The 8,936-nt window shown below is 31.3% G+C and overlaps 1 protein-coding gene across 1 annotated transcript in view; it reads right to left on the bottom strand.

Moving 5' to 3' along the window:
- LOC108728398 (transmembrane protein 205) overlaps positions 1-8,936 on the bottom strand; it is a 13,645-nt gene that overhangs the window by 3,538 nt on the left and 1,171 nt on the right. The window lies entirely within an intron of this gene.

Here is an 8,936-nt window from a genome sequence, read left to right as displayed (position 1 = left end):
AGCATACATTAAAAACGATAAAAAACGAATAATTCCTTTACGTACATAAGCATATATATGTACACGCGCGTGATACGTGATCCTTTCTCGAAATTCTCCGAAGTATCTTGTATAGTTTAAAAGAACGACACTGGTCGAGCATCTCGAAGTGATGTTCTGCTTTTTGCAACAAGTCGTAAACGTGCGTTTCCGATAAATTCTTTGTATTTTCTAAAAAGCGAAATACGTATTTTGTATTTTAAATTTATGTTTTATAAAAAAATGAAATATGTATTCAAGATAATTCCATTCCGTTTTCTGTGTACCTTTTATTTTGTAAAATAACTGCTTGTCTCGTTGCAAAAATTAATACGTGACTTGATCCATGTACAATCAAATGCAATTTAACATGACAGTTCAGCATGAAATTATCGTTTATGACAACTTAATCATCAAACTTAATCAGACTTAATCAGACTTAATCATCTCTGTTTGTTCATCAATCGTATTACAAATAATTGCATTCTCTGATATTCTCTCAACATCACGAAGCTTATATTTTTTTTATTCACGCAGTCCACACTTAGAGAAAAACAATGTAATTATAGTAGTATTTATAAAGTAGTAATTATAAAGGTGATTTATGTCTAAAATTTCGCAAGTACTCACCGTTAGTCGTTGCAAAGAAAAAGACGTAGTAATGGCAGCTATACAAATTTTATATGTACAATTAATGCACACACATGTATATATATATATATACTATATATATACTAGAATAGAATATTTTATAGTTGCAATAATTATAAAAAAGTTTATTCAATTATGTATATTAATTTTGCATATAAAATTTATATAGTGTCTTTTTCTCTATAACGACTGACGTCGAATATTTGCAAAATTTCAGATGCAAGTCGTAGGATGCTCAATAATTTTACGTGTCGTTATGTACCTAAATAATCTTCGCAGGCGTGTAATTTGCGCAATAGCGTCAATATTGCGTGAGGCAAATGAGAGAAATGTGTTCGCGACGAGAAATTATTTCTCTTTCGTTAACCAGTTAAAAGAGTCGCCAATAAATACAAGCGTGTTTCATCCTTGGACTAATTTCTTGTTTGCGAATAAATCACGAGGGGTGCACTTGCCGAGAGAGAAACTTATTCCGGCGACAATTAAGTGCGGCGCTCTCGATCGACTCGATAAAAAACATCTGTGACAATACGACGCGCGTGATCGCATTAATCGCCGATTTCTTTGAAGTGTCGATTAATCATCACGAGGTCAATCTGGCACCTATCATGGAAAAAGTCGGAATGGATCCCGATCGGAATTATTCACTTATTCCCTAGATTTCTATTGTGTTTTCTAGGAAAATCGGAATAATTCCGATCGGAATTCATTCCAACATGTTCCATGATAGATGCCCAGAACGGAAATTCGCGCTTATCCGCGAATTTCTGACAGCTGTCTCCTCGAGATTACCAAATCGAAATTTCGACACGAACAGGTGCGCACGAGGCGAAAATTTTTGCCTACTGAGCATTTTGCGTCACGTCCAAGGAACAAATTAAGAGAAAATCAAAATGACTTTATTTTGACGTTATTTTGACATAAAAGTCAGAATGATGATTTTTGGTTACAAAATTTATAATTGTTTATTGACGTTAAAAGTCAAAATAAAATCAGTTTTTTTTTGTTGTTCCTTTTGGATTGGAAGATAAATCTCGTTGGAGACGAATATAAAAAGCATATTCTTTTGTTTTTTAGATTTCACCGTTTTTTCATCGGTCATGATAAGTGCACAATAATCAAAATGTATGTTTCAATACAGATGTCTCGGTGATACGGAGTTGATTCGCGATAATGAGATTAATAAAGCTTCTATGGAAGATTTTGCTGCAATATCTAAAACTTTAGGTAGATATTAATTTGAAAATAATTTCCCAACAAAAAGTATCTAAAATCAGGTCATAAGACGTTTTTTGCGTCTAAAAGACGACTTAAAGACGTCTTATGTCATAATTTTAGACTTTGTGTTGTTTGGGTTCATTCAATCATCAAAATAATTATGTAGGAAACTCAAATTATAATGAGCAATGCTGTAAAATTTTTATATTCTAACTCAGTCGATACCAACTAAAAGAAACATAATATCTATATGATATAATTTTGCACTCGATATAAATGTAATATAATACATGGTATCACATAACAGTTACATTGTAGAGTGCGAAATTATAATATAGATGTTATATATGTTAATTTTAATTGATGTCGGCTGAATAACAAACTGATTGCTACCAGCTTGAACGTTCTACATAATTATTTTGATAATTGAACGAAATTATTTTCAGATCTGTATCTGGCTAAATTTTTAGCTGGATACTTCAACATAACACAACGTTCTTTCTGTATAATTCTATTTTTTGTTACTTTATCTTCTCGCAACATATTAGAAAAATCCCAGATATTTTTTGTAACCATACACACACACACACACACACACACACAAAACACATATATACATACGTTACAGTCGTTGTTTTCTTTTCTTACTTGAGACAAATGTGCATTCGCTGTTTTTCATTGCATATTTACCTTTCCTCTCATTTATTAGCTTTCTCCTATTTTCTTAACTTCTATTTTCCACTTTCTGATTTTTCCCATTTTTTACTTCGTTGATGAGAAGGAAGGCGGGAGCTCTCTTCTCAATTTAAAATAACTTTCCGTTCTGCGACAGAGGATTGGCAAAAGGGAGAGCCGAGGGTCGTAGATCCGGATACGCGACCGTAATTCGATGTGCCGGACGCACCTATGCGTGTGCGTGTATTCACGTGTAGGTGCACCAGGCCGAGCCAGGCATTATCAAGTGACACTGGGAAACGTGCGAGAAGGCACGCACGATCCGCTGCTTGGATCGCGACCGATCCAATAAAATCAGTCCTCTCTGATTTTATTAATGACACGAAGTGATATGGGCGAATCTCTACTGTACGCAATCACGTATCTGGAGTCTCAATTCGTTTTATCGCTGTTAACATTGTCACGTTAATCTTAACAAGGTATAACTCCTTTAACTTGTCTCGTAGTTGCCAAGTGCCTCTGTGTAGATAAATATGTATGTTAAATCAATTTTAATGTAATATGCAAGAAATTAGACATAAAACACGCAGAAAAAGGAAAATGTAAAATGTTGCTAATCATTGAAAATTTTCCGCTCAAGATACTCAAGTCAATTATATAAATTATTAATTAATAATAAATTAATAAATATATAGATTATTAATTAATAACAAATTAATTAATTATTGTTAATAATAATAATTAATTAATTATTAATCTTCCGGAGAGAGCTGATTCCAAAATTTGTAACAACTAATGTCGAATCTATAAAGCTCATTTAATTTATGTTATTTGGAAGGTATCAATTTGTTTCAAGGAAGTAAAATGACATAACTCGTAAAAGGAACGAATATTAATTAATAAAAATAATTTAAATTTACAGATGACACATTAGAAATTTGAATTCTTTGACTTTTTGACAATGAAATTTATGACTGTAAATCCATTAAAGCCAACCGTCAGCCCCGAAGAGTTAATATTATATAATTCATTTATTAACTTTATTACTGAATGAGTTATTTATGACTAAATGAGTGAAATAAATGGTAGATTATATAATAAATGAATAGTTTGTAGTTCAAAAAGAAGAAAGATGGTAAGTACCCATCATGCAGTGACGTGTTCTTAATGGACAAACCGGCTGTGAGGCATAATGGAACATTGCAAAACGAACAAAGTCGTTTAGTCAAGCTTCATTTGCAGATTCTCTGGAGATGCAAAAGGTGTCGAACAACTTGGCGAACAGCCAGCCGCACGTTCGACATGGCAAGTAGAACGCCTGTTGGGCATGTCTCCCGATAGAAATCCTCCTAAACTCGTTTGTTCGCTTAGAATGAAATTTCTATAAATAGAAATCCTTGAGACTTTGTCGATTGCGTGTTATCAAATTATCAGTTATTACTAATATACTGATAATATCAGGTCGTTAATTAGACCCGCGCAGAAATGGGGAATAATTCACAATCTTGAAAATATATGATAATATAAATATATGGTAAGATAATCTCTTTTTGATCGGCCGATTGATGCATAAAATACCGTCATCGTATTAATTTCGCGAAAGTAATTATTAAAGAGATAATTAAACGATTTCAAGGATGCATTTTCGAGACGCTAAAATAATCGATCAACGGATCGGGCCTTTTAATAAAGAACGTCCGCGACAAGATATTCCTCCACGCCTTTGTAGCACGAACGAGTTTCTGCGGCCGCCCGACGCATTCGGAGAGTCTGTAATTATATCTTTTTATTGGAGTTGTGTTACCAGTCCCGAGAATGCGCACGTATGCAATTCCAGAGAGTGCGAAAGGAAGTCGATTATCTTCCATTATGCTGTGCAAACAAGAATTACTGACGCCTGGCGTGCGAAAAGTGCACGCATTATGTATATTACTGAAAAAAATGATAATTTACGATGTAAACGATTAACATGATGAAACGCTCAGGAAGAAATTTAATCTGCTACTAAATTGCATTCAGATGGTCATTAGGTCATTATACGGTAGAAATCATATAACTGTGTTCTAGTACTTAAATTCTACGTATTTCTAAAATAAAAGAACTATGGTGAAAAAATTCTCATACTTTGTAATATTTTTAAGAATTTTTTATATCATATATTTATAAAGATTTCTGCAAAATATCTTTTAAACTTCTCGAAATTTTATCAATTTTCTTCGGAAATGTAATGAGAAATCTTAGAATATTTCAGATAAAGGATTTTAAAATATGTAGATTTTCTTGATGGTATTTCTGAAAAGTGTTCCAATTTGTGTAATAAATATTGTATAAAAAAATCTGAAAAAGTTTCAAAAAGGTTATAAAATTATGCTCGAGTTCTGAAAAATTATATAAAAGATATTAAGAAAAATTTTTGCCAGGACAGCCTGGTTCATCGACGATAAATAAAACTTTCAGCAAGAAATTTAATCTCCTACTAAATCATTAAACAATCGTTACATAATAGAAATCATGTACTTGTGTTCTTGTACCAAATATACGCATCTTTGTAATAAAATATAATTGCAATAAAGCATCTTAGTGAACATAAAAAAAGAACATCTTATTAAAGGCGCTATATTTATAAAGATAATTTTATCTTTTAAAAATACGGAATTATAAAAAGAAATACCTATGAAATATAAATAAATCCCAAGAGAATGTGGCACGCGACAAAGAAAGAAGATTGATGAGAGGCCTCGGAGGAAAAGCGAAAAAAACTCATTCCATGAATTGCTCACACGGCCTTTTCAAGGCTGCATTATTCCATTCGTTCGTCTCTATATTTTCCGTAGAGAACGTATGATTGACGTGGCAGACGCAGTCATTGCGCTTTGGCACGAGACACGCCGTAGACATATAATCACGTACTTAATGATTGGCTAATTATGGACGCCTAGTGTTAACGCCCGGGATAATTGTGGCGATCGATAGAGGAACTTACTCGATCACGCAATCCCTCTCAGTTACATACGGAACTCACAATCAGTAAACACCAATTAACAAATCAATGTTATAATTTTCCACCCCTAAACATATGTTATATTACATTTATTTGTTGAGTGTGAAATTATAATATTGATGTTATTATTAGTGATTACTATTACTGGATATTCGGCAAAAATACGCCTAGGATTTATAAATTATTGGAGCATTAACGATGTTAATCTTTTTGTTAAAGTTAAAAAATTAAGAGAATCGTAAAACTTTTCCATTTTTTTAAAGTTAGCGCTCGAAACTCATTATCAGATTGTTTTAAAAATATCTAGAAAACGCGAGGATGACCTTGGAGAAAAATCACTTACGAGATATTAGGAAACTCCGAAAATACTACGTTGTTTGCAATATTATTTGAAGATCTTTAGCGAAAACACGTAATGTACAATATAAAAATAGAAATATTTTTAATTCCAGATTTTAATTTTTATGCAAATGTGCATACAAGAAATTAAAATAATTATAATATAATAATAGAAATAAAATCTTTAATTCCAGATTTTTATTTTTATGTAAATGTGTATAAAAAATTAAAATAATTATAATAATAAAATTTCGTAGCACGTCAGGGCTAATCTAATCTTTTTTTTTTTAAATCAAATGTCTCATTCCATTAAATATAAAGATGATTGTTGAATGCCTTGATCGCGATTGATAAGAAGTTTTTTTGCGCGCTTTACCGTTAATCTTTACTGTGTAACGACTCGGAAATAGACCAAAGATTAGCATCGAGTTAAGACAGATAAGTCATATGAATGAGAAAATACACAGGCGAGATACGTGCAATTGCAATATTTCCGTTAATATTTCCCGAGAAAACGTTTTCCATTGCACGTTATCGATCTCTCTTACATCATCCATTAAGTACTTAGCGTTTGTATGAATTAAATAGAAATTCAATTCCGATTAAAACACTCTAAGATGCGTGCGTATATGTGCTGCATCAACAATGAGTGATTTTTTTTTACTCTCTCTCTAGCGATGATCTATTTCGATAAAATTAAAAACATACTCGCGTGGCTGTGTATATCTCTTAGATTAATCAGAAGTTTATTATCGCGCTTTTCCCAAATACCGATACCGGAAATAATTAAATCTTATCATTCGCCATATTAAAATGATATACGTCGTATTATTATATAAACATAGATAGAAAAATGATTTTGCTGAAGTACTTAAAAATTTAACTGGATACAAATCTAAAAATAATTTCATTGAATCATCAAAATAATTATGTAGAACGCTCAAGTTGGTTGCAAGAATGTCAAAACGTTTTACAGCATATTGCTCATCATGCTTGAGTTTTCTATATAAATATTTTGTGTGATGGCCCAAAAATATTATTTACAGATCTACATTTAACTAATGGATTAATTCTAAGCAGAATTGTAAGAACTCGTAACGTGTTCTCGTAAAACTTATGATTAATATTATAATTTTGTGCATAATATTATGTATCATAAGACGTACGATTATTCGTAAATATCTATGATTTCTTATAAATTTTATAATTAGTAAGAAGCTGTCTGTAAAAATATTGTATAAAGGTATAAGCACTTAAAAATTCTTACAAGTCTTACAAGAATATGTTACGAGCCTTACGATTCTGCTTAGAATTTAGGCACCTCAAAATTTTTAAATACCTCAACAAAACCTTTCCATGAAGTAGCAACAGCAATATGTAAATAACTTGCAATTTTTGGAAGTTACTTTTTGCATCTATTTTAGAAAAGAAGAAACTTTAAGAATCAGACTTCCCTTTCTACTTCTGAAAATGAACATATAGGATACATGTATTTGTGCAGATTATCTTATTTATGACATAGTTGCATACAGAAAAATGTAAGCTGCAAGCTTATCAAATCAATATTTTTTATTGTTATTGCTTACGTTATTGCTTTACGTTCTTGATTGTGGTTGGTCGATTCGCTTAAGGAAATACGATCTATATAGTACATATTAATATTTATACTTTAAACAAACTATATGTATATATAAAGTTTTGTGTTTTATTTATTTTACTTATTATTTTTATTGTTATAAACTAAAATGTTAAAAATAATATCAAAAATTTAAGTCGAAGACAAAAATCTGTGATCTAGAATGTCCGTAATTTTCTATAATAATTAAATAATTTTTTGTTATTTTAAAATATCGATCGTACCCCCTTAACTGTTTGTTTTTTATGTGACTCTAGATTAGGATTTCTAAGACCATGCATCTAGCTGGAAGTTTTAAGATTTGACCTTCTATGTAGTTGTGAAAAAAATTGTCAATCGGAGTCACTTTTCGCGCTCCAACTTTGCTCCGAATCGCCGCGAACCTTTGCTCCTCGATAGCGAGACATCTTTATCATCGAAATTTTATACAATGTCGATGCATCGATGTGACTATACAATAAATTTGGAGCTATAACTATCATGGAGATAATTTATTCCCGATTATAATAATCCCGATATAGCAACCGAAAAACTACCGAAGCGAACGTTATCTATGGAAAATAGATGTCTAGGAAAATATATATGAAGAATATTATTTTTTTGCATGTGTTTGCGTTACATTATACATATTGTCCGCGTTCATTGACATCGCCATATGCGTCTCGAGTAACAGAACACGAAGTAACGAGAACACGAAGACGGTTATAATGAAGCGATTTCACTCTGCTTCAATTTACAAGAATATCGCATATAAAGACATTGCACATATCGAGTTCTTGTAAATCGTATGTAAAGATAATATATAGTAAGCGATGATACTTTGCCATGGGAATTTCCCGAAAACAGGTCTCATGACGCGCAACAGATGTGCACTTAGGTAGTACATAAAATCATGTATCATCATCATGTCTTTCTGTGTCATTTAAAATCAAGAATTTAATAAAGACAAATTATTTATTCATTGTGATAAAATTAAACGATTACTAAGTTATTAATTAACCTTTGGCTCTATTTATAATATTTATTTATCATTTAAAAATAAAGAATTAAATTTAAAGAATTTATACGAATTAAAAGATGACAAATTATTTATTTCTTCTTTAAAAATGAAGAACTGAATTTAAAGAATTTAGAAATGACGAATAAAGCCATGATGATTGTAATAAATACACAAGACTTTCGTCTGTAAAATTAGCAAGCGTGAATGACCTACAAGATAAGGCTACGCCCGCGAATTGCGTATACACGAGATCCTCGCAAGGACCTGAAGAGCTCACCCTATAAGCGCAAAATGTTCCTAGAATGTTACATGAATATTATTAAAAAAAATTAAAATAATGTTACTATAATATTTCGAAAATATCATAAATATTTTTTTAATATTACAGGAGTATTCTA

Source organism: Mycetomoellerius zeteki, unplaced genomic scaffold (genome assembly GCF_001594055.1).
Source record: "Mycetomoellerius zeteki isolate Tzet28-1 unplaced genomic scaffold, Tzet1.0 scaffold612, whole genome shotgun sequence".
In the NCBI taxonomy this organism is placed as follows: Eukaryota; Metazoa; Arthropoda; class Insecta; order Hymenoptera; family Formicidae; genus Mycetomoellerius; species Mycetomoellerius zeteki.
The sequence above is the reverse complement of the archived record's forward strand: the minus strand, read 5'-3'. Positions and strand labels throughout refer to the sequence as shown.